This window comes from Tiliqua scincoides, chromosome 1 (genome assembly GCF_035046505.1).
Source record: "Tiliqua scincoides isolate rTilSci1 chromosome 1, rTilSci1.hap2, whole genome shotgun sequence".
Classification (NCBI taxonomy): Eukaryota; Metazoa; Chordata; class Lepidosauria; order Squamata; family Scincidae; genus Tiliqua; species Tiliqua scincoides.
In genome coordinates, this window is record NC_089821.1 from 64656934 (window position 1) to 64678006 (window position 21073).

The window sequence follows — 21073 nt, forward strand, 5'->3', positions numbered from 1 at the left end:
GTGTGTCTACTCAGATGTTAGTCCCATTGTGTTCAACGTGGCTTTCTCCCAGGAAAGTGTTTTAGGATTGCAGCATCAAACTGGGAGCTGTCCAAGGCTGAGTTTTGGACTTTTTTAAAATAATGGAAAACAACAGGGCACACCCAGCTTAGTTTTGGCATCAGCCTGTTTTGCAAAGAGCACTGCACAGTTCTACCATCACCACAGGCTTTGTTTCTGCCCCCATGTATCCCAGGAGGCTGGGCACACTGCACCCAGGCTGCAATCCTATCCACACTCATCTGGGAGTTAGCACCAATGACTATAATGGGGCTGAGTAGACGTGCATAGGATTGGGCTTCCATTCATTAGCTATCACAGACATTGTTTCTGCTACAGTTCCATCTTCATCCAAAGATGGATCACACCTGGAGAGTCCTTGAATGTTATAGGTTGTCAGTTTCTCACTGGAAAAATGATCTAAAGTCAAGAAAGTTACACCAACTCAACTTCACAGACCAAAGGAATTACAGCTAAAGGTGCTATAGAGTTTGCTTTTTTGTTAAAAGGACTGATAGATTTTGAGCTGTGAAGCTCAGTTTCAAAGTCACTTTTTTCTTCTCTCAGGTACTTGGAGCAATGGTATTCAGACTGGGGTGTTGTGACGCCGCAGCCTGAGGGCCCTGGCTTCTGCCCCCTTAAGGGGTGGGGGCAGGGGGGAAGGCAGCGATGCGATCCCCAGGATCACATTCCTTACGGGGCTGCAGGGACTGGGATGTACTCACCAGTCCCTGCAGCAGCCTTCCTGGGGTGCGGGGAGCCCTGTGTGAGCACCTGCAGGGCTCCCCAGCTGGTTCGAAGTGAAAGTAATCGTGCTCTACTTCTGCAAAACCGGAAGTGGAGCGCAATCACTCTGCTTTCACTTCGAACCAGCTGGGGAGCCCTGCAGGTGCTCACACAGGGCTCCCCACACCCCCAGGACGATGCTGCAGGGACTGGTGAGTGCATCCCACTCCTTGCAGCCCCCCTGAGCGGCACAATCCTAGGGATCGCGTCACTGTCTTCCCCCTGCCCCCGCTGCCTCCCCCCCCCAGCAAGGATTCACTGCGCTTTTCAAACTCCTGGAGAGTTTGAAAACAGCAGACTTGGAAGGAAAGTAGGCTCTCTTTCTCCCCATTTTCTTCTTGGGTTTTTTTTCTACATGGAACTAGAGAAAAAGAAGTCCTGTTCTTTCTAGGGTGGGGGTGTAGGTCCTCAAGTGCATGCAGAAGGTGTCCAAACAGGGCTGGGAAAGACCTCTTTCTGAATCCCTGGAGAGCTGCTGTCCATTAGAACAGACCATACTGAGCTAGATGGAAAAATTATCTGACTCAGTGTAAGGAAGATTCATAAATTCACTCTCTAAAGAAAAAAGAAGTGATTTCTATATCATATGGAGAAAAGCAGGGCCTTGTCTTTCTGCTGTAATTGTTTTCTATATGAATCAAACCATTGGGGAAAGAAGACTGAAATTCTGGTGGCAGGTATAACTAGGCAAAATTGCTCAGAATACACACCTGGCTTTATTAGAACAGGGATATTTTTTTCATGGCCCATGTAACCATCAAGTTGTGCTCTGAGACATGATGATTTGATTACCCAGACTATGCTGGCATAGACCCCTTCTCAGGCTTATCAGAGCACTGCCAAATATACACACACAACTTCTGCAAAGGAGACTGGTATAGGTAAGCTTCTGCTTGGCCTACATAATGCTGGCTTAAAGGAAATGATGTATTTTATATTTACTTGCGTGGTGGCAGAGTTGTACAGCATATCTCTGACCCATGTATCCTCATTCCTCCTCCAATCACACTGGTCTGAATAAGCAAACACTTTTATCCTGTTTTGATAATTCCACAAATGACATTATCTGTGTTGCAGACTGTGGCACAAGGGAAACATGCATAGGAAATGCAAGCAGAGGGCAGAACAGAGTGAAGCCCAGCAGTGAGGAATAGCCATCCTGCCCCTTCCCTCTCCTGCTGGTTGGTCTGGAAGTATTTGGGGATTTGTAGCTATATGCCATCACCATTACTAGTAGGGAAAAGCCAGAGAGAGAGATACTACTTTGGAAACCTTCCACCCTGATCTGTAAAATAAATTCCCATAATCCAGGGAATTCTCATTTATCTAAAACAAAACAAACTGCAGTGAGCACTGGATAGTCTGAGAAAATGTGGCTAATCTGCCCTCTCTTTAGTAAATGAGGGCCAAATCCTATGATTTGAGCTCCAGTGCCAGCGCTGGGTATGGTAGACATGCCATAAAGCATGTTTACGGCACCCTCCGTGTAGGGAGTGCCAGCAGTGGCCCAGCACCAGTCAGCACTGGGTGCAACGCCAGACAGGCGTCGCCAGAGCAAGGTAAGAGCTCCGGGTGAAGGTGAGGGCCTTGGGCTCAGGGGAAGGTTTTCCGGGGCAGGGTTGGGGGAGGAACTGGGGCAGGAGGGGAGTGGAACTGGTGGAGCCCTGCTCCCCCATATTAGTATTAGTATTAGCAGTATTTATATGCCGCTTTTCAACTAAAAGTTCACAAAGCAGTTGACAGAGAAAAATCAAATAACTAATGGCTCCCTGTCCCAAAAGGGCTCACAATCTAAAAAAACCCTCACAATCTACTCAATCCTCTGTGTTGGGCTACAAGCCCAATACAGAGGCTCTCAAGTCTGCACTGGCAAAATAGCCAGTGATGGCCCTGGAAGTGCTGCCGGATACAGCAGTAGCCATTCTGGCGCTCCTGCACCTGGTGGTGCCGCTGGGCATAAGATTGGGCTGCCCGGCCAGAAGGATAATCAGTAAAAATGAAACAGGGTTTATTAAATGACTGGATAAACAAGGCGAATACAAGGAATGGGGAGGAGATGCAAATGATCACAAAACACAAGCCACAGATCAAAGGGAAAGCAGGGCTGTCCCAAGTTTAGCTAGAATTTGGCAAAGGCTTAAAAAGACAAGTGGAATATAAAATAAAATAAATGAATACAATCTGTTAGATATTTTTCTATCTTTAGCTACTCACGCTGTCCATGAGAAGGGGAAGGAAGTCCAATTCCTGCATCCTTACAAGGGGTGAGCAAGTCCTTTGCTAATGTATGCGTGCAGTACATCAGTGATGAGCCAAAGGCAATGAACAAGATAATTTCTGTGTATGTCCTAGGCCAGGGGTCTCCAAACCCCGGTCTGGGGGCCAGATGTGGCCCGCAGCCAGCCTCTATCCTGCCCGCAGCCAGCCTCTTGTCCCCTGAAAGCCTCTGGCCCACTTGACTGAACATGACCAGAGCTGTGTTCTGATTGCATCAGGAGGGTGTTCCGAGGGCCAGAGAGGCTGAGTGACAGCCCAATCCTGAGCTGCCCGTGCTACTGTGGGAGGCTCTGTAAGGAGGCCAAGTAAGGGAAGCAGTCCCGCAATGGGACTACTCACTTTAGCGGCGACTGTTTGGTTGCCGCTAAAGTGAAGGTGCTTGTGTAGGGCGCGCAGCCCTGCCCGAGTGCCCTGGATCCTGCGGAGCTCGGCTCCGCAGATCCACCTCTCCCCCACCCCTGATACACCTCCCCCACGCCCCCAGCCATGCCTCCCCCCTCCCTGAATGCCTCCCCCACGCATCCAGACACACCCCCATATCCCGTTCCGCAGCCCGGCGGTCATAGACACCACCGAGCCACGGAACGTGGGCGCCCGCCGCGCACTGGCTTAGCGCCTGCTGGAGCTGAGCCAGCTCCGGCGGGAGCCCGGCAGTAAGCCCCACAAACATGCCTTACGGCACATTTGTGACTGTGGTCCGCGCCACGGAGGTGCGGTGCGAACCACAGGATTGGGCTCTCAATGAGCCCACTCATTCATTTATTCATTCATCTAAGTGCCATCTCTAATTTATTTATTTAAATTTTATATTTAAATTTTGTTCCAACCCTCAGCACTGCGCCAGATATTTCATGTGGCCCTCTGGCCAAAAAGTTTGGAGACCCCTGTCCTAGGCTTACCGATGGCATATGGTCATCCAGTGGGGTCCACCTGTACATCTCGCCCCTTCACCTAGCCAGGTGGACTTGGCTGCCGAATCGGTGGTCACATACTTTGTTTCTGGGGAATTCCAGGCATAAAGCAAGTAGTCTAGTCCTTTGAAGTTGTCCTGCTGTTGCAAGTTTCACATTTCTTTCTAATCGGATTTTATTGCAGTGTGTGTGATTATATAATATATACCGCCCTGAGCATTCTTCCCCAGAATGGAAAAGCAGGACAGAAATTCTAATACTAAATAGAAACAAATAAAATGTTCATTTTCAGTGCAGTGAGACTAGGGAAATGTGATTCTCTTCCCAGCTGGCACATTCATTGCTACTGGGAATGACGTTTGGAGTGCAATTGCAAGTGTCACAAGCACCAGTGAGATGCCTCCCGTGACTAAATTGTTCACAGGTGACAAGCCACTCCATCCTATGCCTGCCACGTATTGCAACCTTTTCTTTTTCTTTGATTTTCTGGATTGCTGTTTTTCAAACCTTCAGAGCTGATCATTCCCCCTGCTGTACCACTGCAGCAAGGAATCAGGAGCACTCACCTCACCTTTGAAGAAAACGCGGAAATCTCCATTTTGGGACATGAATGGCGGCAAGTGTGACAGGGCTACTCCACCCTACAGGCTCATGCAGCCTTGTGACATTTTTGCTACTGCCTTAGAAGCTGTCCTCTAGATAGCACTTAGGAAGCAAACATACATCCTGCCGTTTCATAAACCTTTCATTTTGTTTTATTTGCTATAGTTCCTTTTTATTAGCACTATTTATTTTTCATATACATAACAGTTTCATAAGACCTGAGACACTGTTTAAACAGCCAGGAAAACTGGAGCACATGTCTAACAATTTATTTTTAATTAAAAAAGGGGGGAACAACTGTATTCCAGCATAGCAAAATACTCCCTCTCCCAGTCATTATGTTTAGAATGAGTCACATACTCTCTCGCTCTCTCTCTCTCTCTGTTTTAATGTGACTTGTAAATAAACCTTATACTGTAGTTTACTTATCTCATTTATACTGAGTTCTTTTTCCAAGATGCTCAGGGCAACATACAACAACCCTGTAAGGTAGGCTAGGCTCTCCCATTGACCTCAAGGCTGAGCAGAGATGTGAGCATGAGGCTGCTTATACTGAACCAGGCCTATGGTCCATGCACTCAATACTGTGTATGCTGACTGGCAGTGGCTCTCCAGGGTTTCAGGCTGGAGTCTTTCTCAGCCCTACTGAAGATATCAGTGATCAAAACTAGGACCTTATATATGCAAAACAGGGACTTATAACTGATCTGTGAGTTCACAGGTTTGGAATGAAGGGCAGAAAATGCAGTGGGTGGGATGAAGAAAGGGATCCATTTGCTTTCTATCAAGGAAATCTGGAGATTGCACATAATCATGCAATGATTTTAAATACAGGGGATTTGAGCCGAATCCCGTCCTTTTCCCTGCCATAGCATGCAGCTGCATACAGGCTCTGCTGTATACTATGGTGCAGCAGAGCAGATTGGGAAATGAAAGGGAAATTAGGAAATTTTTCCCTTACCACTCCATAAGCCTCCCCATCACCAATGGGTCTCCTCAGGCTTGTGCCAGCTCTTTAGTTGGCACAAGTCCAAGGAGACAAAGGGGGCATGCTGGCTGTTATGGGAAGGGATAGCTTCCAGTGCCAGTTGCCCATGCCTGGTTCCCCTCTGTCATGCCCCCAGCCCTCCCCCATTCCACCTGTTCTACACACACACACACCCCACCAACCTGCCTGACTTGGCAAGCTTTCCTCCTCCTGCCACCACACCTAGGGCTGCTCTGACCTCTCCAGCAGCTTTCTGGAAGCATGCAGCTTCACACGCTGCCAGAGTGCTGTTTGCAACTCCCTTAAGGTGAAGACCATTAGGACTGGGCTGTAAGAGACTGAAAAACTGTCAGCAGTGAACAAGATGGCTTGTGAGGCTGCGGAATCTTCAGGAGGTTTCAAAGGAAGACTGAAGAAGTGCCAGACAAAGATACTTTGGACATGGGAAATTCAGTCTTTGAGTCCTGAATTGGTCAAAGTTCCCACAACTAGGCATCAAAAAGAGAAAAAATTAACTTGACTGGATTGACCTTGGGGGGGAAAGGGTTCCAGGTCTCCCTAAATCAAGTTCAGCCCCTTATCCATTGTTCCACACTGACTGCCTCACTGTAGTAGACATTTATTGATCTTAATAAATTCATCCCTGGCTTCTCTGCAGTCCCATCATAAAAGCCACTTCATTACCAGTGAAGAAGGGAAGTAGTGCTGATCCAGGTAATTGATAAAGTGATGCATTCAGGCCCACATTTGCTTACAATTCTTTGCAGGACTGGGAACGTTTGCAAGATTCAGATTCACTGCTAAATGTGCAGGTTGAATAAAGAAGAGGACACTAATACAAAGCCAGACTTTTGCACATTTAACTGAGACCTGGATCTCTTTCTGACTTCAAAACCCTTGGCTAATGCCCACACTTGTGATCAAACTAAATTTTGGATCCAATAGAGCTGAGTGAAACATCTCATGCATATACTGTGTTCTTACTCTTTTAAGCAACAGGGTGTCTAACCTAATTCACTTTCCCTGTAGCTCAGAGGAAAGAACCATGCATTTTCATTCAGCTCTTCTTTCATCCCTCTCAATTTATACAATAGCTCATGAAAAATCATCTAGAGAAGTAGTTGAACTTATAAGACCTATGTTACGGCAGGTAACTATGTCTCAGATGTTCCTGACCTAAAGTTTTGACCATTGCATTGTGTTATGCTTCAGGTTGTTTCCTTTGCTTGTCTTTTTCAAAGCCAGTGACCTAGATGTTATTCAGTAGATAGAATAAGGCTTCAAGAAATACACTTTATTTCCTGAATACAGACCTTCAAGGCAGCAGATCAGTATTGCAGAGTTTCCAGAAGTTAGAACAAACTACTTTCTATTATTGCACTTTTAAATTGTCCTCAGTTCGAGTGGCTTAAGGATTTATGAGTAGGGTGTTTGATGTTGCAATAGGATTTGTTGCTATTTCTGCTGCATCAGTGTACGCCATGAAACCTTGATGTGTATGAGCCCAGTTGCTTACTGTTAATATGACAAAAGAAATGTTCACTTATTTTCTTCTGAGAGGATGTGCAGCTCTTCCGCATACATCTTGCAGACAAATCAATTGTTTCAATAATGTGAAGACCTGGAAAGGGGGGTTTATATGTTTAAACTCAGATATTTGCATAGAGGGCGCCCAATTGCACAGAGGCATTCTAATTTTGAGAGCAAAGGGTGCATGTGGGTGAGAAGTCCTGAACTGTAGACCTTCTCTACAGTCTCACTTCTCATTTCAGTTTTCACTCAGTCAAGCTCCAAGTCAGACATGGAACTGACTGAGAAAAAGCAACAGGGTAAAGAAGGACATAGAGGTATGTGATAAGGTGAAGGATAGTTCAGTGCCCCTTTTGTTCTTTAAATTGGACCCTCTACACACACTTTCTACATGATTAGGAAAAACCTGGGCTTAAGCATACAGATCTGCTGCCACCACCACAAGTTTGGTCCTCTGAGATCTTTAACCAACGAGATGGGCTAAGTTGGATGAATTGGCCGCACCCCGTTCAATTTGGGGTGTGAATTCTCTGGTCTGGCCCCCTTCCACTTTTAATAATCATGTGAGATGGGCCACCTCTCACACAAAATTTAAATGCTACTGAAATGTAGCATTGAAATGGCATATGGGGGATGGTTCAGATGAATCATTGTCACTCAGTTATGAAAAGTGGAATGACATGCCAGGAGGAAGGTGGGGCATGTACCATATGCAGTGGTCCAGTGGTTGGATCCATTGCCCAAATCATCCCAATGTATAACTTTCAGTCCAAGTTCAGTCCTAACTAAAGACCCAATCCTATCCAACTTTCCAGCACTGGTGCAGCCACAAATGCAGCCCCGAGGTAAGGGAACAAATGTTTCCTCACCTTGAGGAGGCCTCTGTGACTGTCTTCCTACCACAGGATGCAATGCACGCCCCATTGGCACGGCTGCACTGGCACTTGAAAATTGGATTGGATTGGGCCCTGAATCCCCCCCCCCCATGTAACTGCACCACAGGAGGTATCTGGTAGAGCTGAAGATAAAGCAACCTCCAGATAAGGCTACGTTTTTTTCCTTGCCTAGGGATAAACCTTTACTGCCTGAATGGGTCTACTTGGACATGCACGATAGATTTTGCTAGTGTAAGTCTGAGTGGACCCAGGAAGGTGATTGAGGTCGAGAAGGGGAATGGGATAGGATATCAGTGGCGGTGCTGCTACTAACACTGCCCCCTTCCAGGCCTCAATTTGCCCCCTCCTTGCCCCATTTCTTCTCCTTCTACCCTGTTCCACCCCATCCCCCACTGACTTACCAGTGCCAGGACTGCAGCCACTTGGAGTGGCAGTCCTGTCACACACTGTGGCTTGTTGCCTTTTGTGACAGCCATAAAGCACGCTGCACAGCCGAAACACATATCTGACAGCGAAGCAGACCCATTTAGAATTGGGTCCTAAATGTCTGCCAACAAATACCTCTTCGGGAACAGCATCTCTTATTCTAAAGATGGTAAAAGCGGGGAATCTTATTGTTAGCAATGTTTCCATTACTGTAGAAAATGGAGTCAGTCAGGTTTGAGGAATCAAAATTTCATCACAAGCTTGTTCTGTTGGCACTGCCAACACCATTTAAATGTTAAGCAGCAATAGTGGCACGAATACCCATTGCAGAAAAATGTGATTGGTATAAAATTAGTGTTAAAAATCTTATGTAGACAAATGTGCTACAAAGCCAGGCATTGCAACAATTAGCTAATCAGAACATGAATAGCCAGTTTAACACAACTGTGAAACATGAGTTATTTTCTACTTGCTAGAGAAACCAATTGGACTGAGTGCATAATATCCTCACAAGTCCTAACTTTTATCTCAGTGAGAGGAAAGTGAAAGGAAGGTGTTGGCTGGGACTGTTCCAGATTCATCACAGTATTTCTTTAAAAGCAAAATGAAAGGGAATAATCTCAAATGTGGAGCTTCTCCCATGGTGCTGTTCCCTTCTAAGGAAGTGCAAGAGAGAAGCAGTAGGAAGGGTCCAGCATTCTTCCACCATGGAGATGGGTGCCCTCAAGCGTCAGCGCGATGGGAGTTGCATCTCCCGTTGTGCTGCTTCTCTAGGGCGCCCTCCCCCCTCCTCCGGAGGATATGAGATGTGCGCCCTAGAGCGTCAGCGCGACAGGATCCGCATCTCCCAACGCACTGCATCTCTAGGGCACCCGTCTCCTATCCTCCTATAAAGGAGGAGGGGAGGGAGGTGGCTCAGTCCGGTGCTGAGGCGCTGAACAGAGCGGCAGCTTCTCGCTGCCTCTCCACAGCGCTCCTGGGCGCTCCTCCTCCAGCAGGGGGAGGGATGAGGCTCAAGGAGGCGCCTCTGGAGGATTGGCCCCCTCTAGATACACCAGTGCCAGCACCCACTACTTCTGTCCTTGCCCCACCTGAGGGAACGACCACCACAAATCACCCTGGATATATTGAAACTTTTTTGTAAGGTTGTAGACTGTGGGTTGTAACAACATCTTTAAAATGGTTATTTTTCTCATATATATCGGAACAGAGTTAATCAAATAATCTGGAACTATGAAAGGCACTGCAAGAAGTACAGATGAAGAATAGAAACTTGGGTTTGACAATGGGTGCATAAGGGTTATGAGAAACGGTCAAAGCAGAGTCCTTTTTGAGGATGCGGGGTTTGTAGTGGAGCTAATGATCCTTGTTTTGTGTTGGAGTGTGAGTTTATTGATGGGGAATCCTGTCAGTGAATGAAGATGTTACAGCCAGTGAGAGGCTCTTGCTGAGAAGAGGTTTATCATGGATGGTTCAGCTTTTGTTATTCAGCTTGTTAGAGGATGTGATAATTGAATGTTTTGGTGGAAATGTTTTCGTAGCATGAAGGGAAGTTCTCAAAATAATCTAAATACAAGTAGAGTTCTGTGGAGACAAATTGTGGTTTCTTATTTTGCTCCTAGCTTTCCTTGTTTATAATTCGCTGCCAGTCTTTTTTTTGGGGGGGGGGGCTAGTAAAATGCTCCTTTTAAATTTGAATACAGTATGGGGGGCCCCATATCCGTGGATCCTGTATCCGCGGATTCACTTATCACCAGGTCGAGTCAGCGGGGCCCCCCTTGCACGCCCCCTCTGCAGTTGAGGGGAACTCCCCTCATCTCTGGAGGGTCGTCTGAGCCCAGCAGCAGCCTCTGCAGGGCTCAGACTGAGCTTTAGAGATAAAAACACTTGACTCCCAGTTTTTCAAAGAAACAAGAAATGATGTTTTTAATGCCTTATAAGGCGTGAGGAGGCCTGGAGGTGGGGAGGTGTTTGCCTATTTCTGGGGTTTCACTTAACCGAGGAGGGTTCCAGATCGGAATACCCACAGATATGGGGGCACGCCTGTACTGCCTTTCAACTTTAATTGATATTGCTCACTTTTTTCATTTTTTTATATATTTAAAGTTCATATTTATTATACACATACATAATAATCCCTCCCCCACCCCACTCATTGTTCCCTGTCGCTGAGCCTGCACACATCCCTTGACAGCTGTTGTACATCATCAATTGCACATATGCAGCCTAACATTTTTTCCCCCATTTAGCACTTTTTAAAAGAATGCAGGGCTGTTCTTCAGAATTCTCCATGATTTTGCCACATCCCTGACAGGTTCCCTCTCCACATCCCTACATTCTTCCAGGATCTGTTTTGAGCCTAGCACCTCCACATGAGTGTTTGAAAATAGCTGGAGTTGTATATTTGGAATGAATGGTAACCATCTGGGCTGTCTTCTGTGTTGTTCCTCACTTCATGTCTGATACTGTTGCCCAATCTTGCCTACCCTTTAAGCCAAAAAGCACTAGTTCTCACAAAACTCTTTGGAGGTCCATCACCAATTTACTCAATCTCTCTCTCTGGTGTCTCATACTGTCTCCAAGGCTTATGGCCATCACTCCTAACAAGGATCAACACAGTGTCCTACTTTCCTTTTCCCAACAGAGTTTCTGTTCGAATTCCTCGTACTCATGTCCCTAGCATTGTTGGGGAAAGGCAGGGCCAGCCTATCCATGAGGCAACTGAAGTGATAACCTCAGGCCACAGATTGGTGGGGGGTGCCCATTACTTTCCAAGACTTACCTCAACTGCTCCTCCTTCTCCTTTCATTTGCTGGATTAGAAAAGAGGAGGACAGAGAGGAAGAGGAAATGTGGAAGAGAGGATGATGCTGAGCTGGAACATTGGGAAATGTGGGAGCAGAGTATGGCACATCATTGGGTACACTGAGGTTAGCATTCAGCTGTTAGGAGGTCTTAAGAACATAAGAACAGTCCCACTGGATCAGACCATAGGCCCATCTAGTCCAGCTTCCTGTATCTCACAGCGGCCCACCAAATGCCCCAGGGAGCACACCATATAACAAGAGACCTGCATCTTGGTGCCCTCCCTTGCATCTGGCATTCTGACATAGCCCATTTCTAAAATCAGGAGGTTGTACATGCACATCATGGCTTGTAACCTGTAATGGATTTTTCCCCCAGAAACTTGTCCAATCCCCTTTTAAAGGCATCGAGGCCAGATGCTGCCACCACATCCTGTGGCAAGGAGTTCCACAGACCAACCACACGCTGAGTAAAGAAATATTTTCTTTTGTATGTCCTAACTCTCCCAACACTCAATTTTAGTGGATATCCCCTGGTTCTGGTGTTATGTGAGAGTGTAAAGAGCATCTCTCTATCCACTTTATCCTTCCCAAGCATCATTATGTATGTCTCAGTCATGACCCCCTTCACGCGCCTCTTTTCTAGGCTGAAGAGGCCCAAACGCCGTAGCCTTTCCTCATAAGGAAGTTGCCCCAGCCCCGTAATCATCTTAGTCGCTCTCTTTTGCACCTTTTCCATTTCCACTATGTCCTTTTTGAGATGTGGTGACCAGAACTGGACACAATACTCCAGGTGTGGCCTTACCATCGATTTGTACAACAGCATTATAATATTAGCTGTTTTGTTCTCAATACCTTTTCTAATGATCCCAAGCATAGAATTGGCTTTCTTCACTGCCGCCGCACACTGGGTTGACACTTTCATCAACCTGTCCACCACCACCCCAAGATCTCTCTCCTGATCTGTCACAGACAGCTCAGAACCCATCAGCCTATATCTAAAGTTTTGATTTTTTGCCCCAATGTGCATGACCTTACACTTACTGACATTGAAGCGCATCTGACATTTTGCTGCCCATTCTGCCAGTTTGGAGAGATCCTTCTGGAGCTCCTCACAATCACTTCTGGTCTTCACCACTCGGAAAAGTTTGGTGTCATCTGCAAACTTAGCCACCTCACTGCTCACCCCTGTTTCCAGGTCATTTATGAAGAGGTTGAAAAGCACCGGTCCCAGGACAGATCCTTGGGACACACCGCTTTTCACTTCTCTCCATTGTGAAAATTGCCCATTGACACCCACTCTCTGTTTTCTGGTCTTCGACCAGTTCTCAATCCATGAGAGGACCTGCCCTCTAATTCCCTGACTATGGAATTTTTTCAGCAGCCTTTGGTGAGGTACCGTGTCAAACGCCTTCTGAAAGTCCAGATATATAATGTCTCCTGCAGCCACATGCCTGTTGACCTTTTGAAAGACGTCTTTAAGGTTTGTGAAGCAAGACTTACCCTTACAGAAGCCATGCTGATTCTCCCTCAGCAAGGCTTGTTCGTCTGTGTGGTTGAGATTCTATCTTTGATGAGGCATTCCACCATCTTACCTGGTATAGATGTTAGGCTGACTGGCCTATAGTTTCCTGGGTCCCCCTTCCTTCCCTTTTTAAAGACTGGTGTAACATTTGCTATCCTCCAATCCTCTGGCACCATGGCTTGGGCTTGGCTGTGGAGAAAGGGAACATTTTACCTGATTCTGACATGGAGAAAAGAGTCCTGGCTGCAAGCACATTACCTTGAGGGAAAGAAATGAGCCATAGGTCCCAATCCTATCCAAATTTCAAGCACCAATGCAGCTGCAAGTAAGGGAACAATCATTCTCTTATCTTGAGGAGGCCTCTGTGACTGTCCCCCACTGCAGGATGCAGCAAATGCCCAGTTGGCATGGCTGCATTGGCACTGGAAAGTTGGATAGGATTGGGCCCTAAACTATCTAAACCAGAGGTTCCTAAACTGGGGCATTGCAACGCCCCAGCCAGGGAATCCCTGTCTCTGCCCACTTAAGGGGCAGGCAATGGCAAAGGCATGATCCCTGCTCCTTCAAGCATTAGCTACAGTTTAGATCAGCAGTTCTGTAGTTTGGGAACTGGATTTAGTGTATGCGGGGGAGGGGCTGAGGCAGCGACACAATCACCACGATTGTGTCACTGCCAGGGCCAGAGGGGGGTTCTGCAACTTACCTAAGGCAGTGCTGGCCTCTGGGGGTTGCAGGGAGCCCTGCAGATGCTTCTGCAGAGCTCCCCAAGCCTGCAAAATGCAAAAGAAAAAAGAAAAAAAAAGGATCACAATGTACTTCCAGTTTGCTATTGTGAAACCAGAAGGGGGTCGTGATAGCTTTTTTAAAGTATTTTTTTAGCATTCTGCAGGTTTTCCCACACACCCTCTGGAGGCCATTGCTGCCTTAGTTAAGTTGCAAAACCCTCACCCTGACAGTGACACGATCATGGCAATTACATCACTGCCTTCACACTTACCCTGCTTCCCAAACTCCCAGAGAGGCAACTCTCCCAGAGAGTTTGGGAACTGCTGTTCTAAACTGTGGATAATGCTTGAAGGAGTGTATATAAACTTTTTTTTCCTGATATGGAACATCAGATTTTGTAATGTCTTATTAGGTTTGTTGGAGTCAATCAGAAATAGTGTGAGAACAGAATAAGTAACATTCTGAACTGTTAGCCCAAACTGCTTTAGAGCACAGAAACAAAATTTTGTTTCAGGTCTCTCTTGTTCTTTATAAGAAGTAAATTGTTGTTTCCTACATTAAAGCTATTCTCCTCTCCCTCTAGTGAGGCTAAAGACCATCCATTATATGGGGTCTGGATATCATGCTCCTGGCATTGATTCAGGATTAGCACAACTACGGTACTATAGAGCTAAAAATAAAATCATTTTTAAAAATCTGATGAAAAGCTGCTCCAGACCCCCCATTCTGCCCCACCCAACACATGTGACGTTCAACACTGTGCTGTGACTTGTTTTCTCTTGATAAAAAACCTTGCTTGGTTTGTCTAGGGATTCAAAACTGGGTCAAGTGCTCCAAAGACAGCTACATTTTTTCCCCTTTATCATCACTGAAAGCACATTGATACAAATAAAACCGTATCTCTTTTTTAAAAGATTTCCTCTCCCTGAACAGAGCTGTTGAACCAGGATCAGTAATAATTAAAAACAAAAAAGAAATCTGGTATTTAATTTGAAACAGTATCTCCATCATGAAGCAAACATTAACAGCATTACAGCTGCCCTGCTTGGAGCTCTGCCACACATCCAGGATTCACTGCTTCCCCGACCGTCCAAGCCTACATCAGGACTGCCAATCAACTTGTATCTATCTGGCAACTACCTCACTCCTTCAGAGAAGCCGGACCTAGCTTCCTGGATTGTGACTGCTTGTTTTGCCTGTGACTTAGACAAGAGAGGAGCTTATGTGTAGAATACATTCATGAGTTTAGCAGTGATATCGCCACATTAATAAGTAATGACTCTGATCTGGGAGCCAAGTTAATAAAAGTGGCAGCCACAGAATGAGCAAGATGAATTGAAGATCAGAGATAACCAGGCTAGAGTCCTGTCTAGTTCAGTTTCATTCCAGTGAATGGCACTGCACACCAAAAAAAAGAACCCTCACAGTGACAAAGGAGACAACCTGCTCCTTTGCTTGCCACCAGATGGAGTAGATAGTGATAAGTGGCTGGGGAAAAAATAGATGCTGGCTGGATTAATGACTCGCTTGACAGGTAAGGGAGCTAGAAGGCAGCCATCTTCTCCAAAATTGACTCAAGTGTCTTCATTCTTGCTAAGAGAATGTCTCAGTGGCTGCCTGATGTTTCTTCCCTGGCACAGTTTTTGATCTCTGTTTCCTGAGTGTGTAGGTAGTTGAGTCATATGACTTAAGGCCCAGTCCTAAATCACCCAGGAGGTGTGCACTGACTCATGTAGTAGTGGTGGTGGGGAGCTGTAAAGGTCTCCTGAGGGCAAAGGAACTTTTGTTCCTTTATCCTGGGGAAAACCTTGGCTTTCCCTATGGGTCTCCTCTGTTCTGCAACAGCTATTTTGCTGGTGCAGAACTGAAAAGGGAAGTGGGATAGAATAGGCCACACGATAGTGTTGCCAATCCTTCCACCGCCCTCCCCATCCCCTCCATACCCAGAAACACCTCTGTCCCTCCCACCACCTACCATCAACTCCCCTGGTGCTGGTGGATGGTGGCCCTGCCACTAGTCCATGTGTGCAGCTGCCAGTAATTGCACTGGTAGCCTCATTGCACTCACCAGAAGCTCACATGATGTATGCCAGATCTAGGCACTTCCACCTGGACCCTGATGCTTCTGCCAGTGGAATGTGCATTCCACCAGTGGGGTAGTTTGTATAGGATTGGGCTGTTAGTCAGCCAGTTAGCTGATTTACAGGAGCTTCACATGAGTTGATTAGTTGTACTAAAGAAGCATCATGTGACCTATGGATGTGGTCAGGTGGTGGAGAACAGGATTGGATGAGGGATATAAAATGGAAGAGGCTCTTTGTGACGGTATTTCCAGAAGTGCAAGAAATTTTATAACCGTTTGGGAATCAAGAACATAAGAACAGCCCCACTGGATCAGGCAATAGGCCCATCTAGTCCAGCTTCCTGTATCTCACAGCAGCCCACCAAATGCCCCAAGGAGCACACCAGATAACAAGAGACCTGGATCCTGGTGCCCTCCCTGCATCTGGCATCCTGATGTAGCCCATTTCTAAGACCAGGAGGTTGCACATACACATCATGGCTTGTAACCCGTAATGGACTTTTTCTCCAGAAATTTGTCCAATCCCCTTTTAAAGGCATCTAGGCCAGATGCCATCACCACATCCTGGGGCAATGAGTTCCACAGACCAATCACACACTGAGTAAAGAAATATTTTCTTTTGTCTGTTGTAACTCTACCTCCACTCAATTTTAGTGGATGTCCCCTGGTTCCGGTGTTATCTGAGAGTGTAAAGAGCATCTCTCTATCCACTCTATCCTTCCTGTGCATAATTTTGTATGTCTCAATCATGCCCCCCTCAGTCGCCTCTTTTCTAGGCTGAAGAGGCCCAAACACCGTAGCCTTTCCTCATAAGGTTTCTCCATGAAGTACACTTGTGAGAATTCAAGCTTTATACAAGGTTCATAACCACTTCTTTGGTCATATACGAGAATGTGGTTTTGGTTGAAACTCTTCCCCCACACACAAACACTGAAGTGTTTGTCTGATATTCTCTCAATTTTTTTTCCTTCTGCATATGTGCTATTTACCCCTGGGGGCTGGGGGATAAGAATAGGCCCTCAGTTTGGCTGTACTTGTCATAAGAGACGACTAAACAACCACTGGGTAGATGGGACTCGTTAGCCTGGGAAGGCAGCTCATCTGAGAGAAGGAAAACTCTGATCCCAAACCTCCACTGCCTTGTGGCTACATCCAGTTATGGAAAAGGCTTCAGGAGTCAACCTCAGGGCAAAATCCGGAGCCGAAGTCCCTGAGGCAGTTCATGGCTGAACACAGTCACGTTCTGGCAACTCCTGCGACGCCTCTGGAACCAACCATATTGGCTTCTGCCTTTCCACTGGACCAGTCCAGCGACGTGGAGAGGGGGTATTTGTTGCATGGGTAACAGTCTATCCTCCATATCTACTTTACCCAGGCTTTGCGCACTGGAGAGGACACTCTGTTCCAGAACCGCCATTCAGAGCGCGATACCATAGTCTTCTGAGACTGAAGGATGCCAACATGATGTGCTGTTCAAGGGAAGAGAAGGAAAAGGATGAAGGGATGAGGAAAATAGAGAGAATCAGCACAAAAGAGAGATGCACACCAGCCCTTTTTTCTCCATGGTTCCACTTCAAACATGAGTGTGAGTGTGAGTAATTTCTAGGCACAGGAGCCAGGGAGGGCATTGTTTTATTAGGCATCCCAAGAGTCAAGACAATTACACAGTCACTGTGTTTCTGTTGTGGGGTAGTCCAGGATGTTCAAGTGGTGAGAAAGCTGAATAAAGGTACCCCTTCCACTTTGCTCACTCATCTCCATGAGTACAAAAGCACTTTAAGGAGCCCCATTTTACAAATGCTGGGAGGCGTTTCTGGGAAACTTTTCTACAGGTGAGTTCCTATGCAAATTTGTTTGGGAGCAACCTCCGGAATTCTCAATACAATTTACATTTATGGGGATGTAAATTCTGTAGCTTTGGTCAGGAAGGGTTTCACCCCTGTTACATTCATGCAACCATTCCGCCAGGATTCAGAGTGGTCATTATTGCCTCAGTACTGTTTTGAGAAGGGAGGGGTTATGCAGCACCCTCTTCCTCATCCTCTCACAGGACCACTTTCCTGGGCTGCTATTTCTCCCTGTCTGTAGAGGCAGAGCCCTCAGCTTTGCATCCTGTCACTACAGCTTCATCACTGACACTGCCTGATGCCTTTGTACTGCAGCCTGCCTTATAGATCCTGTTCTATCCCCCTTCTCACCCAACCTCTCCCCATGCTTTTGTTGCTCCAAGCAACCATGAAACCTGCATGGGAAACCTCAAGAGAGATGTAAGTAGTTCCAAGATCTACCTGGGGCTCATTTTGTGGCTGCAGTGCTGGCAAAAGAATTTGGGGCATGCTTGTTGATGATGTGGCCCATGACACCAAGAGTGGACCTGGAGATCATGCATGGGGGATGAATGATACCTCCAGGGGGCCTGGCAGGTGCAAGTCTAGGGAGGCAGTGTTGCTGCCAGACAAAATCTGAATATAACTTGCACAGGCTGCTCCACATATATTAATGGCTAGGAGCATCTTGATTCAAACGTCAAAAGCCAGTTATAAATGGAAAGTACATTACTTCTGCATCCAATATATAATAAATGGTTTTCAGTTTGATTCATACCTATGCACCATTTGTAATGCAATTTTCTCAGTCACTTTCCTGACTATATAGTATATATGAGAGCTGCAGAAAATGAGGATTTGTGAGCTGCATTCCCCTCCAAGAATTTGCAAATGAAAAGCTGATAATGCTGCTGCAACCTATTTTGGACATGGGAAGTGTACCAACCTTGAGCTTTCAGACAGGCTAGGAGGGGGACAGATCACACCCAAGGTGTCTGTGTGAACTCTCAGCCTATCCATTTGTGTCTTCAGTCGCATCTTTTCCTAAGCATTTCTTCCAATATGAGAAGGAGCTAAAGTCAGCTGCTGACACATGTGCCACCTGTTTGGTGCCTTCCAGTGGGGTCAGCAAAGCAGCTGAAGCAGGAGAAAGGTTGCAGTGCAGGCAGCACAGAATGTTAATGAATGATTATGTTCTTCTGCCAAGCTATATTTAGAATCAAAACCAAGAAGGTGAAATCCTCTCACCTTCTGCCAAAATGTAGATGAAACATGAACAACCAGCCCTCAATCAGCTTCCATCTTGCTCCCACTCTGTCTTCAGCAACACTGGATTCCGAAGCTCTTTCTCTGTAGAACAGACTGCATTTGAATACAGTGCATGTCCTAAGACCACCTGCGCTCCCATTCAACAAGAATATTTGCTGACTTGGAGCGGAGACATTGAGGAAGCGCATTTTGCACAGGAAAGGAAAGGGGGCATGTGTATTTCTCCATGCACTGCAATTTAAAGATTGGGAATAAGCAGCAACTTACGATATGTGACAAGTTGTTTTTTTTTAAGCCAACAACAGATACTCTTTAAGGACACAGTGTGCACAGTGCTGATTGAACCTGCATCACTCGTGCTGTATTTTTTTTTTTCAAGTCATAATTGTAAGAAACATTCTATATCTCCCTCCATACCCTGTGAGTTAATAAGCACGTAGACAGGGTTGATCCGGCAGATGCTGTATACTTGGATTTTCAGGAAAGTTTTGCCAAAGCTCCATTTGCCAAATGCTTCTAAGAAAACGCAGCAGTTGTTCTTATGAGTTGCCAAAATGCCTCCCAAGTCCTCATTAAATGCAAGAGCCTCTCCAGTGTAGCATTAGGATAAAGAAAGCTAAATTTGTCAGGGACTCCATCAGTGAGAAAGAGGGTAGCCTGGGAAACATTGTGAATATGAGAGTTTGTGTGTGTGTTTAAAATATTCCATTTCCCCAGACCATGGGCTCTCATAGCACTTAACTCCAGCTAAAAATACAACATAATAAAAACAGCAGAGCAGCACAGATATGATAACCCAGTGTCTCTTGGTTATATTACCTAAGTTGAAACAATGACTGCCCTCCCCCCTTGGAGATGCTGGGCTTCAGTTGTGGGGTTTCCATGCCATATGCACATTCAGGGTACTCTCATTTAAGTCCCATTCATTTCAATTTCATTTCATTCTCTTCTGCTGGAGAAGTTCCCAGTTGATTATGCTTATAAAGTATCTCTTAGTGATGAACATACGTCTTTTCTACTCATCGAACTGCTCTGTGTGAGTGTGTGGTTGTGAGAGAGAGAGAGAGAGAGCCCATCCCAAAGTGGATGCTGTGCCTGTTCGTTTTCTGAATCATGCTGGCCTGACAGCACCATATAGGTAGCTGGGTTACTGATCTAAGCAGGGGTGTCCAAACTTTTTGGCAGGAGGGCCACATCTCTCTGACACTGTGTCAGGGGTTAGGAAAAAATAATTAATTTACATTTGAAATTTGAATAAATTTACATAAATGAATATATTCGAGATGGAACTTATATGAATGAATGAAGGTCTTGCGATAGTTCAAGGCCTATAAAAGGCCTTGCACAAAGCAAGGCTGGCTTTTCCTTTGCTGCCGCTGCTGCACCACAGACATGAAACAGCAAGCAGTGGAGGGAGCCCTTGGTCTGCAGCTTACGTGAGGGATCAAACAGTTGCTCTCACATTGACAGCAGTTGCATCAGGCTAGTGCAGGCTTCAGCAAGTCTCCAGAGGGACAGAGGCTCTGGGGCTCCCCATGGGCCTGTTTGGGGCTCCCCAAGGGCTGCGAATGGCCCCCGGGCCAGGGTTTGGGTACCCCTGCATCACAGTCTGCCAGACATCTGCATTGTTGAGATTAGTTAATATGAATTTGTATTTTGAATCAACCTGTGCAAAGAAGACTGAATCAGCCCAAAAGATAAAAGAGATTCTTTCCCTTCCATGGTTTCTCCAGGTTTCCTGTGAAGCAGATGAGATTGCAGTTGTTGCTGAGCATAAGCATATGACTGTTCATTTCTGAAGCCCTTAATTCAAACTTCTCACCAGGCTGTTCCCCAACAGATGTGCTGTTATTCATTTGTTGCATGCAGTCTGGACATCTTCTCTTGAGGCTGCACATCTGTTGCAGGGATATTACATTTTTCCAGTAGGAAATGTCCCATATTTATACCTGGGAAAATGTGCTTCTTCCTAACACATAGCACGGTAATGTCACAGATAGCTATTGGATACCACTTGTGACATGGTGGTGACAAGTGACATTAGTTACACCCATATACACCAACTGTGTCATTCTTGACTTTATTTAGGTCCAAATCCTAACCAACTTTTCTGCACTGACACAGCTGTGCCAAAGGGGCATGTGCTGCATCTTGCAGGTGGGTGGCAGTCACAGAGGCCTCCTCAAGGTAAAGGAATGTTTGTTCTCTTACCTTGGAGCTACATTGCCCTTACCTCTGCACTGGAAAGTTGATTAGGATTGCATCCTTAGGGTTTTTATGCTTTGGCAGTTAAGCATTTACTATTCTTTTGTATTTCTGTAGTGTGGGAGTGTTCATCCAGCCTGCAAATGTAAGGTTATCCCCTCCTCCCACATCGCTCCCACT

At 46.1% G+C, this 21073-nt stretch overlaps 1 protein-coding gene across 1 annotated transcript in view; it reads left to right on the forward strand.

Moving 5' to 3' along the window:
- SYT7 (synaptotagmin 7) overlaps positions 1 to 21073 on the forward strand; it is a 271832-nt gene that overhangs the window by 148823 nt on the left and 101936 nt on the right. The window lies entirely within an intron of this gene.